Source organism: Pseudorca crassidens, chromosome 11 (genome assembly GCF_039906515.1).
Source record: "Pseudorca crassidens isolate mPseCra1 chromosome 11, mPseCra1.hap1, whole genome shotgun sequence".
In the NCBI taxonomy this organism is placed as follows: Eukaryota; Metazoa; Chordata; class Mammalia; order Artiodactyla; family Delphinidae; genus Pseudorca; species Pseudorca crassidens.
In genome coordinates this window covers 55,045,357-55,062,690 of record NC_090306.1, presented here as the reverse complement: position 1 = coordinate 55,062,690, position 17,334 = coordinate 55,045,357, and the positions used below count along the sequence as shown (strand labels likewise).

The 17,334-nt window shown below is 40.8% G+C and overlaps 1 pseudogene; it reads right to left on the bottom strand.

Moving 5' to 3' along the window:
• Nucleotides 1-15,722: 15,722 nt before the first annotated feature.
• On the bottom strand, nt 15,723-16,751 carry LOC137202864 (hsc70-interacting protein pseudogene; annotated as a pseudogene).
• Between the last annotated feature and the right edge of the window lie 583 nt (nt 16,752-17,334).

Here is a 17,334-nt window from a genome sequence, read left to right as displayed (position 1 = left end):
TGAGTGTTGTATGGAGTGGTCTTTGCATGTGTTATTTTATGAAAATAAAGTTGGTTGCAATTGAGTGGAAGTTAAAACTTTGCAGTATCACAAAAAAACAGAAGATATTCTTTCCCTGACTCTGTCCTAGCTCTCCAGCCTCATCTCTCCCTCCCAGTTCTGCCTCTACTCCAGCCATGTCACACTACGCTTTGTTGTCAGAGCCTGCAGCACTCCTATTTATGTCAGCTCCCAGCTTAGTTGTCAATTCTTTCAAAAAGTCTTCTCTAAGTAGGATGTGTTAAATATCCCTTAGTGAAGACTTTCGAAAGGTGTGAAAATGTTGCAAATAAAAGTGCTACCAGTTGGGAATGTATTCAATAAACTGGTGCAGCCACTATGGAAAACCTTAAAAAACTAAAAATGGAGTTACCATATGATTCAGCAATCCCACTCCTGGGCATATATCTGGAGAAAATCATAGTTCAAAAAGATATGTGCACATTCTTAACAGCACTATTTATCAATACAATAGCCAAGACATGGAAACAACCTAAATGTCCATCAACAGATGAATGGATAAAGAAGATGTGTGTGTGTGTACACACACACACACACACACATACACACACAGTGGAATATTACTCAGCCATAAAAAAGACTGAAATAACATCATTTGCAGCTACATGGATGGACCTAGAGGTTGTCATACTGAGTGAAGTAAGTCAGACAAAGATATGATATCGCTTATATGTGGGATCTAAAAACAATGATACAACTGAGCTTATTTACAAAACAGAAACAGACTCCCAGACTTAGAGAACAAACTTATGGTTACCAGTGGGGGAAGGGTGGGGGGAGGTATAGACTGGGAGTTTGGGATTGACATGTACACACTGCTATATTTAAAACAGATAACCAACAGAGAAAGACAAATAGCATGTGATAGCGCTTACATGTGGAATCTAAAAAAATGGTACAAACGAACTTATTTACAAAACAGAAATAGAGTCACTGATATAGAAAATAAACTTATGGTTACCAAGGGGGTAAGGTGGGAGGATAAATTGGAAGATTGGGATTGACATATATACACTACTATATATAAAATAGATAACTAATAGGGACCTACTGTTTAGCACAGGGAACTCTACATAATACTCTGTACTGACCTATATGGGAAAAGAATCTAAAAAAGAGTGGATGTATGTATGTGTATAGCTGGTTTGCTTTGCTGTGCAGCAGAAACTGGTACAACATTATAAATCAACTATACTCCAATACAAATTAATTTAAAAATAAAAAAGATAACCAACAAGGACCTACTATATAGCACAGGGAACGCTGCTCAATATTCTGTAATAACCTAAATGGGAAAAGAATTTGAAAAAGAATAGATACATGTATAACTGAATCGCTTTGCTGTACACCTGAAACTAACACAACATTGTTAATCAAATATGCTCCAATGTAAAATAAAAATTTTAAAACGATGTGATATATATATACAATAGAATATTACTCAGCCATAAAAAAGAATGAAATAGTGCCATTTGCAGCAACATGGATGGACCTAGAGATTATCATACTAAGTGAAGTCAGACAGAGAAAGACAAATATCATATGATATCACTTATATGTGGAATCTAAAATATGATGCAAATGAACTTATTTACAAAACAGAAACAGATTCACAGACATACAAAACAAACTTACGGTTACCAAAGGGGAAAGGGGGTGGGGGAGGGATAAATTAGGAGTTTGGGATTAGCAGATAAACACTACTATACATAAAACAGATAAACGACAAGGTCCTACTATATAGCACAGGGAACTATATTCAATATCCTGTAATAAACCATAAAGGAAAATAGTCTGAAAAAGAATATACATATATATATATATAAAAAAAATATCTGAATCACTTTGCTATACATCAGACACTAAGACACACTGTAAATCAACTATACTTCAATTTTTTTAATAAGTGCTACCATTTATTAAGAACCTATTGGTTCCCTAGAAAAATATATGTTACCTTACAACCCTACGGGGCAAGTATCATTACGCCCTTTTACATATAAGAAAACTGAGTCATGGAGATAGGAAGCAGTTTACCCATGATCACACATGAGAGGGACGGGTTTGAATCCATGTCATCTGCCTCTGAAGCCTTAACACTATGCTGTTCTTCCTCCCTTCCTTTTCTCAGCAAATACAGCAGAACACAAAACTCTACAAATCCTAGGTAGCAACCTTCCAACATATTTTAGTCTCCTCATTCTCCCAGGGGAATGTGGACCTTATAGACAGTCTAAAGTCCACAAGTTCTCTCACACCAGGCAGTGGCATAATCAGTTGTGTGATTTAGGGAAGTGACATGTGTTATGGGAAGAAATCAAGGGAGAGGCTGGAAGCAGAGTGACCGCATCTTGTTACGGTGCTAGACCACAGCGATCTTTCTCCTCTAGCCAGAGCCCAGGGTGTCAGCCTGTGCTCACAAAGACTTGGCAAAGCAGGCCAGGAGCCAGGGAGCTAACCCTGAGAATCCTAATATGAGAACTGACTTATTTATTAAAGACTTTTAAATAAAAAGGCCAGATGCATGATTATGAGGATCTAAAAGGTGGCAGAATGTTAAGTTTGGGGACAGGATAATAATAGTTGACACTTAGGTAGTGCTTAGTTTATTCTGAACACATTACTTGTATTAACTCATAATGAATAACAGAATAGTGGGGAAGTTAGACCGAAGGCATGGTGACAAACTGCAATGGTCTAGGTTGGTCATCTCCACAACAATTCTGATTGCACACTCCAGTAGAAAATTTTGAACACATAGTCCTATATATGACTATTATTTATCTACATATATAACTGTTCCAATACGTACATCATAAAAGCCAGAAATGTTAAAAGGAAGAGGTAAATTCTACACTGTGGGTGGGAATATAAGTTGGTGCAGCCACTGTGGAAAACAGTATGGAGGTTGCTCAGAAAACTAAAAATAGAGTTACCATATAATCCAACAATCCCACTCCCGGGCATATAACCGGACAAAACTCTAATTCAAAAAGATACATGCACCCCTATGTTCATAGCAGCACTATTCACAATACCCAAGACATGGAAACAACCTAAATGTCCATTGACAGATGAATGGATAAAGAAGATGTGGTACATATATACAATGGAATACTACTCAGCCATAAAAAAGAATGAAATAATGCCATTTGCAGCAACATGGCTGCAACTAGAGATTATCATACTAAATGACGTAAGTCAGAAAGAGAAAGACAAATACCATATGATATCACTTATATGTGGAATCTAAAATATGACACAAATGAACCTAACTATGAAACAGAAACAGAATCAGACATAGAGAACAGACTGGTGGTTGCCAAGGGAAAGGGGGTTGAGGGGGGGATGGATTGGGAGGCTGGAGTTAGCAGATGTAAGCTATTACATACAGAATGGATAAACAACAAGGTCCTACTGCATAGCACAGAGAATTACATTCAATATCCTATGATAAATCATAATGGAAAAGAACATAAAAAAAAGACTACGTAGGGACTTCCCTGGTGGTCCAGTGGTTACGACTCCACACTGCCAATGCAGGGGGTGTGGGTTCGATCTCTGGTTGGGGAACTGAGATCCTGCATGCTGCACGGCACAGCCAAAAAAAAAGAATGTGTGTGTATATATATACATATATATGTATTAGTGAATCACTTTGCTGTACAGCAGTTATTAACACAACATTGTGAATCAAATACAGTTCAATAAATTTAAAAAGGAAGAGGTAAAAATATATGTAACAGCTCTAATACTTTCTTCACTTACCCCAAAAGATAGCTTTATGTATACCTGGAGTACACACACAGCCCCAGGAGACTTCAGGTAAAGGGGAGAGATAACAGGATCTGAAATGCCTTTAGTGTCAGAGAGGAGAGTTTGGACTCGAGAGAAATTTCAAATCTAAGCAGGGGACTGGATGACTGATCAGATGTAAGGGTTAAGAAAAGAGAGGAATCTGGACAGTGACGCTAATGAGTAAGGAGGAACAAGTGTGAGCAGGGGTGAGGGTTTCCAGACATACTGAGTTTGGTTTTGAAGATGCTGAGTTTCATGTGCCTTTAGGACATCTTGGTGGAAATGTCTGCTACGGCATTTGGAAATACAGTTAGGAGGGTAAGCCAAAAATTTGTTGACTATTAGTCATTTTATAAATGAATAATACTAGTCATATATTGAATTACTTTCAATAAAAATATACATAATGGCTTTATTTGGTGAGGTGCAGTATGATTCACTTGTATTTTATTGTGTTTTTAGATTCTACATACAGTTAACATCCTTTGCTGCTTACCTATGTATATGTTTACTTAGATAACAGTAAGGCCTTTACTATTTGGCAAATTGATGGAGCCCTTCCTTCATCCTTCCCTCCACCATATGTATTATGAATCTTCATCCTTTGTCACTTTGTCAATTTATGTAGAATCAATTTATGTATGTCAATTTACGTAGAATCACAACAATGGAGGCCAGCTCTTGAAACGAAGGCCAATAATACAGGGTGTGAAATAATTGTTGTTACTCTTATGAAGTTACCACAGAAGAGGAGTAGGGGGAGGAAGAAGACAAAGAAGGAAGAGGAGAGAATATTAATATACCTAAAAGATAATATAGAAGTTGAAGTAGGGACTTCCCTGGTGGCACAGTGGTTGAGAGTCCGCCTGCCGATGTGGGGGACGCGGATTCGTGCCCCGGTTCGGGAGGATCCCACATGCCGCGGAGTGGCTGGGCCCGTGAGCCATGGCCACTGAGCCTGTGCGTCCGGAGCCTGTGCTCCGCAACGGGAGAGGCCACAACAGTGAGAGGCCCACGTACCGCAAAAAAAAAAAAAAGTTGAAGTAGGAGGGAGTGAAGGCAGCCTGAGAAGATGTACACCATTTGGCAAGATAAAATAAGTAGGAGAAATGAGGCAAGAGGAAATAAAAGTTAGACAGTAAAATGGATCCAGGAGTGAGCTTAGGACAAAGGCGTACAGGGACTTTTTCACACTTGGGAGAGATGGACTGCATACTTAGCTCTAAGCTCTGCTCCAGCGCCTCAAAGAGGAAACCATGGCTGGTTCTGAGTCCCAAAGACCATAAACACAGAAACTAAATAGTTGCTCAGGGGAAGTTAAACTATACAAGGAATTCACATTAGGACTTGATCAAGACATGTAGGTCTGTGGGCATCCCTTCAAGCTGATAGTCTTTAAAATATCTCTTCCACATTTATTTACAGAGAAGCTGCATGAATAAAAGGTTTCTATGTGGGCTTCCCTGGTGGCGCAGTGGTTGAGAGTCCACCTGCCGATGCAGGGGACACGGGTTCGTGTCCTGGTCCGGGAAGATCCCACATGCCGCGGAGCGGCTGGGCCCGTGAGCCATGGCCGCTGAGCCTGCGCTCCACAACGGGAGGGGCCACAGCAGTGAGAGGCCCGCGTACCGGGGGGAAAAAAAAAAAAAAAAAAAAAACCTCTCCAGCTAAATCCAGCCAAACTACTCAGAGGGAAGATTATTGGGCATACTGTTACTTGATCACACCCCTTGAAATTCTTAACACCTCTGCAAGTAGCTTCTCAAAGTATTCCCTTCAATCATACACAGTACTCCTCCTAAAAGGAGTTTCTTTGTTTTTGTTTTTTGATGCTTTTTATTTCATTTGGCAGTGCCATGCGGGATCTTAGTTCCCTGACCAAGGATTGAACCCACACCCTCTGCAGTGGAAGCGCAGAGTCTTAACCACTGGACCGCCAGGGAAGTCCCAAAGAAGTTTTATTAACTAGATTTTTTTTCTCATCTCATTCCATGTCCAGTGAGCCTAATGACACAACCTGAGCTTGATACACTAGGCATAGCCCCAGATGAGCCAGGCCTTATACCAACTCCAACTGAGAGCAGAGAGCAATGTCTCCTGTGGGTTCTCGTAATGAGGTCAGAGTGTCACGTAATACAAAATGCTCTCAGTAATACAGACAGAGTAACAACAGATAGGCCTGTTTCTTTCCATATTCTTCAAGAAGGCACAGATCACCACAATAAGGTACAATTTAATGAAAACTTTTCTACCAAAGTAGGAGAGAGGAAGGGGCTATTGGAGGAGAGCAATTTTTAAATTGGGTAAATGAGAAACATGGCCCTTTCAGAAGAATTTCCTGAGGCAATGAAAAAGAAAAACAGAAAAGGAAAGAAAACAAATGCCTATCCAAAGACAGGAGTTTCATCATCATAATTTTAGGCAGTTTATGCAAGTGGTGCAAATATACAAGTTTAATAAGCATATTGAATAAATGTCCTCCATATGGCTCAACATAAAGAAACAGAAACCATGTATAGGAAACTGACATCATAAAACAAAGTATTCAGGTGTTCAGTAAGATTTTTTTAAATTCTAATGTAAACTCCAAATATAAATCGATTTTGCACCTGCTTACTGGTTTATTATCAGTGAGAGTATAAAAATTACAAATGAGGGCTTCCCTGGTGGCACAGTGGTTGAGAGTCCGCCTGCCGATGCAGGGGACACGGGTTCGTGCCCCGGTCCGGGAGGATCCCACATGCCGCAGAGCGGCTGGGCCCGTGAGCCATGGCCGCTGAGCCTGCGGGTCCGGAGCCTGTGCTCCGCAGCGGGAGAGGCCACAACAGTGAGAGGCCTGCGTACCGCAAAAAAAAAAAAAAGAAAATTACAAATGAAAAATAATTTGCATTAAGCATTGGCATTATGGGATTGTTCCTTGGTAACATATTTCCCTTCCTAATCATGATTGGCTTGCACAACTGTTGAAATTACCTGGTATGTTTTGAAAATTCAAACGAAGAAGAGCTACTCTGAGATGACAAATAATCTAAAAAATCCACAGGAGAATCATTGAAAGTTGGTTCACTGCAGGGTGAATCCTTAGCTTCCTGCTCCAGTGGACAGGGCACTGGACAGTCCAGCCTTGAGCATGGTCTTGAGGCTGGATCTGGGGCCATGGGTGGGAGAAAAGAGCAAGAGGAGAGCAGAGAGCCTTAATCAACTGTAATCCTGGGTAAGGACCAGCTAGGAAATTTGAGGGGCTCAGAGCAAAGTGAAAATGTGGAGTCTCTTGTTCAAAAAGTATTAAGACTATCAAGATGGTGACAACAGGGCACTGAACCAAGCCTGGGATCCTTCTTTGTGCGGGGCCCCATGCAACTGCACAATTCACACATCCAGGAGCAAGGCCTTAGGTCCATGGACAAGGAGGTTTAGACAAAATGCAGAACACCAGCCCCTCCTTAGACACTGGCCAAATGAGCTCTTCCATTTCCTGTCCTTCTCTTGACTCCAGAACCCAAGCCTCGATAACGAAGGACTCAGTAGCTATCAAATCAAAGTCAGTGACCATTTACTGAATTTCTCCTGTATTAATATCACAAACACAAAAACAGGAAAGACATTAGAGGGCAAATTAAGGGACAAATATTTATTGCTTTGTGCTTCAGTCCAGTCAAGTTCTTTGAACTTCAGTTCCTGCTTGAGAAAGAGTTTGTAGCTTTAAGTTTACAGCTCACGAGGGAAAGATATATTTCAGAATTCTGTGAATAATCCATTTTAACCAAAAAGATAATCTTGGGTTTTTCCAATTTATAACTAGTGGTCTTTATTAGGAGACAGAAAGGCAGAAACCTGGCTGGAGTTGGGATCTTAAGCCTTGTGATAGAAATTAAGCTCATCTCCACCCATGGAAGCTTGATTCAATGAAGAGCCTTTATGACACTCTCCAGAAACTCCAAAGATAAATGTCCCCAAAGTCCAAATTAGTCTTGCCTCACTTCAAGGAAACACCCAAAAACTAAAAAGCACATCTGTCATTTTTTTTCCTACTCTGTAAAGATCAATATTTATTCAGAGTTTGCATTTGAGCCTAAAGCATAACACACTTTGGAAAGAAGCAAACGCTGCCTCTGCAGAAGCAAGCCAGCCACGGGCACCTAGTCCACTGGGCACCTCGTTGAATAATGAATCCTTGGCTAGTGTCACAAGAGCCAAACCCCCAGTATCCTACTGGAGTTTGTTTTGTTTTGTTTTTGCGTTACACGGGCCTCTCACTGTTGTGGCCTCTCCCGCTGCGGAGCACAGGCTCCGGACGCGCAGGCTCAGCGGCCATGGTTCACGGGCCCAGCCGCTCCGCGCCATGTGGGATCTTCCCGGACCAGGGCACGAACCCGTGTCCCCTGCATCGGCAGGCGGACTCTCAACCACTGCGCCACCAGGGAAGCCCCCTACTGGAGTTTTAAAGCTGCTTTGCTTTTTAGTCATTTGTATCTTCTGCCCTGGCGTATTTGGATTACGTACTACCTTGTTTCTAAACCAAAACCAGACTGAGAAGGCAGCTTCAGAGTAACCAGCCGAGGTGAGCCTTAAGGCTGCAGCCATCCTGGCTCCACATTTAAGCCACCCTTGAAATGAGGATGTGAACACAGGTTATTCCATGACAACTTGTCTCGATATAGGTGGCTAAAAATGTACTAAAGGAAATTACTGCAGCGTTTTCGCCTTTAGAAGAAAAAAATGACCCTTAAAACAGACCATCAGGTTGAAATATAAGCAAGTCGTAGCTTCCTTGGCTTTGCCGAGTGTCCACACTTTTATGTGCGCGCCAACCGGAGACGGACATTCCACGGAGGGGTATTACTGAGAGTTCTGGCAGAATGGGGTAATAGAAGAACTAACAGGGTGTCTTTCTGGTAAATGAACATTAGCCCAAGACAGAAGTAGTATGCCAAAGTTTTCAGGGGACCTTTCCGTGGAAGTTTTGGTTCACAGCATCTCTGTGAGGGGGTTATTAGTTCAAAGGCGAAACTGAGGCTAAGGTTTGCTGAAGATCATAAAACAATTTAGAAGCAATAATAATCATCCTAGTTGTGGGGATTACAAAATTGTGTCCTGGAGGACACTGGTTGCTCGAGATGTTTGTAGGAGTTACATGAAAACAGGATTCTGGGGTCAAATAAGTCTAAGAGATGGGGAGTGACACTAAATTAGGGAGTTGTCTCTACAATAGCCCTGCTCAGAGCTTGAACTGCTGAGCCTTGTACATCTCTGAGAGGGGATTAAATGCAGCATTCCCCAAGCTTATTTGATCAGAGACCTTTTTCCCCTAAAGCATTTCCCAGGAATAAAATTCCACACAGCACACTTTGGGGAGCAAAGCCATGAAGTTTCTGGAGGCAGGTCTTTACCACACCCTTTTTTGCTTCAGAAGTTTTTATGTTATCCTACCTGTTTGAAGGTAATCCAAGGAAAACTGAAATTTGTAGCTCGCAATACAAAGAACTTTCGATTTAAATTGTGAATTAGTTGGTTTTAGGTAATTTGCTTATTTTCTCCCTATGTATTCCAGAATAAATTGATCTGTTATATTCTGGTTTTACTCATTTAAAGGAGTATTAGAAAACACTTTCATTGCTATAAGTACTTTTAAACTTTATTTTTTTTATTGGAGTATAGTTGCTTTACAATACTGTGTTAGTTTCTACTATACAGCAAAGTGAATCAGCTATACGTATACATATATCCCCTCTTTTTTGGATTTCCTTCTCTTTAGGTCACCACAGAGCACTGAGTAGAGTTCTCTGTGCTATACAGTAGGTTCTCATTAGTTATCTATTTTATACATAGTATCAATAGTGTATATATGTCAATCCCAATCTCCCAATACATCCCACCCCTCCCCTTCCCCCCTTGGTATCCATATGTTTGTTCTGTATGTCTGTGTCGCTATTTCTGTTTTGTAAATAAGATCGTCTATACCAATTTTTTCAGATTCCACATATATGCGTTGATATACAATTTTTGTTTTTCTCTTTCTGACTTCACTCTGTATGACAGTCTCTAGGTCCATCCATGTCTCTACAAATGACCCAATTTCGTTCCTTTTTATGGCTGAGTAATATTCCACTGTATATATGTACATATACATGTACTTATGTACATATACATGTACTTATGTACATATGTATATATAGATTTAAGTTTACAATTCATGGAACTAGTTTCATCAGCAAAAGGATAAATGGATACTTATCATGAATTACTTTTCTAAGTATTTAAGTAACATCCAACATTTAGGGAGTCCACGTGAGTTACCTAGCTAAAGCACTTTAAGTCAGCTGCCTTTGGACTGTGTTTACGGTGATTCATCAATTCTTGATCTACACATTGCTTTTTTTTTTTAATAGATCTTTACTGGAGTATAATTGCTTCACAATCCTGTGTTAGCATACATATATCCCCATATCCCCTCCCTCTTGAGCCTCCCTCCCACCCTCCCTATCCCACCCCTCTAGGTCATCACAAAGCACCGAGCTGACCTCCCTGTGCTATGCTGCTGCATCCCACTAGCTAGTTATTTTACATTCGGTAATATATATATGTTTATGCTACTCTCACTTCGCCCCAGCTTCCCCCTTCCCCCACCGTGTCCGCAAGTCCATTCTCTACGTCTGCGTCTTTATTCCTGCCCTGCCACTAGGTTCGCCAGTACCATTTTTTGTTTTTTAGATTCCATATATATGTGTTAGCATATGGTATTTGTTTTTCCTTTCTGACTTACTTTACTCTGTACAACAGACTTTAGGTCCAACCACCTCACTACAAATAACTCAATTTCATTTCTTTTTATGGCTGAGTAGTCAAAACTACAATGAGGTATCACCTCACACTGGTCAGAATGGCCATCATCAAAAAATCTAGAAACAATAAATGCTGGAGAAGGTGTGGAGAAAAGGGAACCCTCGTGCACTGTTGGTGGGGATGTAAATTGATACAGCCACTATGGAGAACAGTATGGAGGTTCCTTAAAAAACTAAAAATAGAACTACCATACAACCCAGCAATCCCACTACTGGGCATATAGCCAGAGAAAACCATAATTCAAAAGAGACATGCACCACAATGTTCATTGCAGCACATCGCTTCTTAAAAACTAGTCAACTTTAAATCAGAGATGGAGGTGGTGGGAAGAGAACAAAAGGTCGCCATCTAAAGACTAACAGAGAGACAGACTGGGAATAAAGAGCGCCAACTCTGCCACTCTCTATCTAGGCTTCTTACCCAAGACCCCAACTATGCTACATCTTAAGCTAGATGTTGCCCTATGCATTCCCCTCTCTGGGCCCTTTCTTTATTCTTAAAGGGCCCTCAAGCCCAAAGTGGTCTGAGTGCATCAAGCACTCTGATAAAGAGATCGAGAAGCTACCATTTCCTTCATTTTGCTACCAATTCAGTGCTGTTCTTGGGCGCTCACGTCCTTAAATTTAGGTCTCTCCTAACAGCGATTAATCATCCGTGGGGACAAGACAGGATCCTAGGCTAGTGCCAGGGCTTTTCCAGGATAATAAAGAAAAATACCTAACTTCAGCCTTTATAGTTCTTTACATACATTAATTTAGGTGAGCTAGAGTCAATTTATACCAGTGCCCGAGGGAGTGGCAATTGTTAAATTTTTAAGAAGTTTATGAGCCAGTTGTTAAACCCAGCCCGTTATTAAAAATTAAATTATATAAATACAATTAAATAAATTATTAAAAAAACAAGGTTAACAAATACGTAAAACTAATGTCTTCCTAACTATTTTACTGCGTTTTACTATTACCTACATTCTTGGGTTTAGGTATCTATTGTATCTGTATTAGAGGAAATATTACATCATGGTGTGCTACTGTGCATCTCTTCCAACTTCTACCTTCAGTGATGCTACTTTGATACCTTAAAATTGTTCATGGAGGGAGTACTTATACCACAGAAATTGGCAAATATTACAAATCGAGAGAGCTGGTTGTTAAACTGTTACTGTTTAATCCTCACACAAACCTTATGAGTTATGTGCACTTATTGTTCCAATTATACAGATGACATGCCTAGAGCCACACAGTGGCGGAGCCAGTATTCGAACACAGGTGGTCTGGTTCCAGAATCTTGCCCTCCCGATGGTTACAGGCAGTAACACTGGTTTGGACACAACATAAAATAAAGTATATCAAGCAATGGCAGATATGTAACTTCATTCCAGATGGAAAGAAAAACATATCCACTCTAAAGGAAAGTCAGTCAAATAAAGCTACTAGAAATTCAATGGTTGAAAATTAATGACTAAATGAGTAAATGAATGCATTTCATTCATAATAATAGGCTTACCCCAAAGGAAATGGAAAACTCTTTGCCTCCTACATCCAAGACTATGTTTACGATCTCCAGATATGCTGTGTTTCAGCTTTTACTCCTGCTCCATTCAGCTACCATTTTTAGCAAATTGTATTAGTTTCCTGCAGCTGCTGTAATAAACTACCAAAGCAACAGAAATTTATTCTCACAGTTCTGGAGGCCAGAAATCCAAAACCAGTTTCAGTGAGCTGAAACCGGATGTCATCAGAGCCTCACTCCTTCTGGAAGATCTAGGAGAGAAGCTGTTCTCTACCTCTTCCAGCTTCTGGTAGCTGTCAGCATTCCTTGGCTTGTGGCCCCTTATCTCTCTGCTCTGTGTTCACATGGCCTTCTCCTCTGTGTGTCTGTGTGCAATCTCCCTCTGCCTCTGTCCTCTTACAACAATACTTGTGATGGCATTTAGGATACACCCAGATATTCCAGGAGGAGCCCCTCCTTTCAAGACCATTAACTTAATCACATCTTTTGTCATATAAGGTAATATTCACAGGTTCCAGGAATTACAATGTGGATATATCTTTGGAATCACCATTCAGCCCACTCCAGCAATCATCATTAATGACCACAGACCTACTCTATGCTGAGAGTTATGGTTACACAGAGCTACAGGCAGGAGTGCTGTCCCCTAGAAGCCTATAGCCTGTAAAGGGAGACAGAACTCATATGAAAAAGTCAATCACAGGGAACATAACATGGTACAGCTGATGTGAAAACAGTTTGGTAGTTTCTTAAAAAGTTAGACATAGACTTAATCATATGATGCAGCAATTCCACTCTTATGTACATGCCCGAGAGAAATGCTTATTCAAGGACTTACACATGAATGTTCATAGCAGCCTTATTCATAATAGCCCCAAAGTGTAAACAGCCCAAATGTCCATCAACTGGCAAGTGACAAACACAATGTGGTGTGTCCAAACAATAGAACACCACTCAGCAGTCAAAAGAAATGAAAAACTGATATACGCTACAACATGGATGAACTTCATGCTAATTGAAAGAAGCCAAACACAAAAGACCAACTTTGCATGATTCTATTTATATGAAATATCCAGAAAAGGCAAATCTATAAGAGATGGAAAGCAGACGACTGGTTGCTCTGGGCCTGGAGGGTAGGAAACAGGGGTCAACTTCCAATGGACGTGAAGGATTTTATTGGGGTAACAGAACTGTTGCAAAACTAGATTTTGGTGATGGTTGCCAAATTCAGTAAACTTACCAAAAACAAAACAAAAAAAACATTGAATTGTACAGTTAAAGTGGGTAACTTTCATGGTATGCAAATTATACTTCAATAAAATTATTTGTTTAAAGTGAATATAGCACAAGGCCACATACAGTATAGGTAAAGTGAGTGATGGAAAGGTTGAGAAAAGGATATGAGTGTGGAATATGTGTGTGTGTATGTGCTGTATGTGTTATCTTGGGCTGGCAGACAAGCACAGATGAACCCAACCAGAGGTGCAACGGGAAAGATCAAGTTCAGATCTGGCCTCATGGCCCACAGTGTCATTCTTTCCTCTGCCCATTTCTTGACCTCCTGCTTGCCCACCCTTCGCAGGCTGCCTGGAGACCCAGTGGTCTGCGGCCCAGTGGGCTTCCTGAGCCTAGTTTGACCCAAAGGCAAGTGTCAGCAAAGCATGTCACCCCTCTCCACTCCCACATACCTAGCTCTCCATCAGGCTGGCCGGGGCCTCCTCCATCAGAGAGGGGACTCTGGGAGTGAAGACCTGCTTAGCCTGCAATGGTCTAGCCCTAGCCTTCCAAAGCACAATGATAACACCTTTCCATGCCCCCTTAGATCCGTCCCACATTACTTCCTATGGGTTTTCTCACAGGGAGATTGACAGGAAGCTCTGGGCTGGTTGTTTACCTCTGATATACTATTAATATTGTTGAAAACATTTCTTAAAATGATGGCTTTCCATGTATCTAGGGATCAATCAGGCCCCCTAACCTAATCTTGGATTAACCATCACACACCAGGGGTACACATAAATGACAGAAAATAAATAAAAATGAATGAATTCTATTTTTGAGAGTTTGAAACCTTCCAACTTAATAGGAAACAGAGTGGAAATGGGAACGATATCCTCTTGTTCTTTCAAACATCTCTGTGTCTTAGGGTCTTATAGAAAGCAGATTCAAAATAGATGCTTATTGGATTGATTAGTTCAAAAGAAACAATAACAACATTCCCTTTTTCTAAAATTCCAGACTCGATTTTGGAACCAGCCAACTCCCCTTTGGAAATCCAACAGAAAAAAAAGTAATTCATTGAAAAAATAATAATAGGTTCCTTCAGGAGACAACTCCTCTGAGAGGAGGCATGTATCTTTCTCCAGCTGGTACTTTCACATGTATGTGATTTCTTAAATCATTCAAGACATAATGACAAAGATGCCATTGACCTTTTCCTTTCTGCTAAGGTCACAAGAAAATGGCCTTGGAGATAAACTCTAGAAATTTTTCTCTCATACGACTATTAGTGTTCTTTTTTTTAATCTCTGGAAGACCTAGGACAGACTTTAGAACTTAGATACCTTCTGTCAAATTGCAGTCTAACAAGATTACAGGTTAGTCTTGGGTCTCAAGTCACATGTTATAAAGATGTGAAGGTCATCATTTGGAAGAAATACAGTTTGTAATATGTACTCTGATAGTAATCTCCCTGGGGCCCCAAAATATGATGGTAACTACTTCACAGGGTTGGTGAGTGGACGATGCAATGTGCAGGGATTGGCACGCAATGTAGTACCCAGTCAATGACTGTGGTAACAGTGGTTATCACCCTTTAAATATAAATAAAAAGAAGAGGAAAGGTAAATCGCCAATAATCATTTGAAAGGTAAATGCAGATTTAAACCAAAATTAGATGCCACTTTTCAGCCACTCCAGCATAGTACTAAGAGTTAGAAAAATTGTGAAGCAATGGGAAAGCCCACCCACTGCTAGTAGGAATATAGATTAATACAACCAAATTGGAAAGGAGTTCTACATTATCTTGAAAAGTTGAACATACACATCCTCAATGACCCAGAAATGCCACTCCTAGGTACATACCCTACAGACAGTTTGTGTATAACGCCTCAGCGCTCATGAGTAAGAATGTTTGTAGCAGTGTCATTTATCATACCAAAGAGTTAGAAACAATCCTACTGCCCACTGAGCTTAGATAAATAAACAGTGGTATATGTACACAAGAGAATAGTATATAGCAGGAAAAGCAAATGAACTGTAGTTGCTGAATTCACATTTAATTTTACTTTATTTTTTTTAATTGTTTCAAGTTTTTAATTTCTAGTAGGAAAACATTATCTGAATGAATACCCTAATGGCAAACCACTGTAAAATATTTCAGCTGCATTTGGGGCAGAGGGGCAGGGATTATCCTCAAGGCACCCCAGCTTTCTTCATGAGAAGGTCAGAGGTACACGGTTTGTATTACTGTGACATCCATTAGGTGATCTAAGTTGCTTTACCTTCAGCAGGGGCTTTATTTGTCAGAGGGCATTATGCTTGACCTCCAAATTTGGCCAACAACTTACTGATGAGATTCATAACCTTTGGGTTGCTCTGATATGTTGACATATTTGCTGGGTTCTGAGCCACATCCTGGAAGGCCACCATAACTTCTGGATCCTGCATGGCTGCAAGAACCTCTGGATCACTAAGAATTTCATTGAGCCCAGGCATTCCTGCCATTCCAGGCATGCCCCCCCCCCCCATTCCAGGCATTCCTCCAGGAAAACTACCAGGATTCCACCAAGAAACCACCTGGAAAAGAGCCATACTGAGCTCCTGACTGTCGTCTGGCTTCTTCCTCCCTCTGGGCTCTCTCATGTTCTTCCCGAGCCTTCTTGACACTTTCTACTCTTTCTTTGATCTCTCTCCCTTCACGTTTTCGCTCATGATTTCTCCGACGTTCAGCAATTTTCTGGGCCCTTGGTTGAACTTCTTTCAGCATTGCACTAGCGTCTTCAACAAAATCCAGCTTACAGGCAAGGGCAAGATCATGGGCAGCTTCTTCCCAACGGTCCAAAAGTCTGTGCGTTTTCCCTCGCCATTTGTATGGCTGAGCTGAATCGGGATTTATTTCAATAGCTCTGTCACAGTCTCGGATGGCAGCATTTGGCTTCTGTAATTTGAGGAAGACACTTGCTCTCTTGGCATCCAGAATGGCCAAACGAGGATTTAGCTTGATGGCATCTGTGAACAAGTCATGGCTTTCTGTAGTTCACCATCATTTAAGGCATCAACGGCAGCCACTTTTTTATCATTTGCCTAATCCATCATCTCCTCAGTTATCTCTACATTTTCATTTCCCATTTCTGGAGGGGCATCAGTGTCTGGTTCATTCACACCTTCATTGTCAATTTCTAGATCACTTTCCTCACTTGATGGTTCCTCTGTCTTTATGTTTTCCTCCGCCTTCTTACTATCTGTTTTTTCTTCCTCGGTATTTGCTTCCAATTTAGTTTTATGAGTAGCAGGTGGTATTTTACTCCCCCAGGCTCTCCACCCACTCCCTCAGGAAGCCCATTTCCTCGGTGTGCAGAACACTCGGGTCCTGCTTGCACATTTTCACGAAGGCTCGAGGCTCGCTCACTTTGTGCGGGTCCACTGTCCGAGGTGGCGGGGGGCGGCGGGCGCGGCGGAGGCTGCAGCCAGATTCCAGCAATCAAACATTTTAGAAACACAATGTTGAACTGCAGTATGACTCCATTTTCAAAACAGACAAAACTAAACAATATGCCATTGGGGACACACACAAAAGCAATGGTTTCTCTGTGAAGATGTTAAGGAATGGGGCTGGGAGGCATTCACTGGGACATTAGGATTTCAAAAGAACAGACGATGTCCTATTTCTTAAACTGGGCGGTGGGTTCAAGAGTATTTTTTTTTTCTCTAAATATATTCTCTTGTGTGCACAAATTATTCCTAATAAACATGAAAATAAATCTTAATATTCACTACAAAAAATCAGTAAGGAATGTGATCAGGTGATCCCCCCAAGAAATCAATAACTAATAAGCTGATTTTTAAATCTTCAAACTTACTAGTAGTCAAATAGTTGTAAAATTTTTTAACATAAAATTTAAA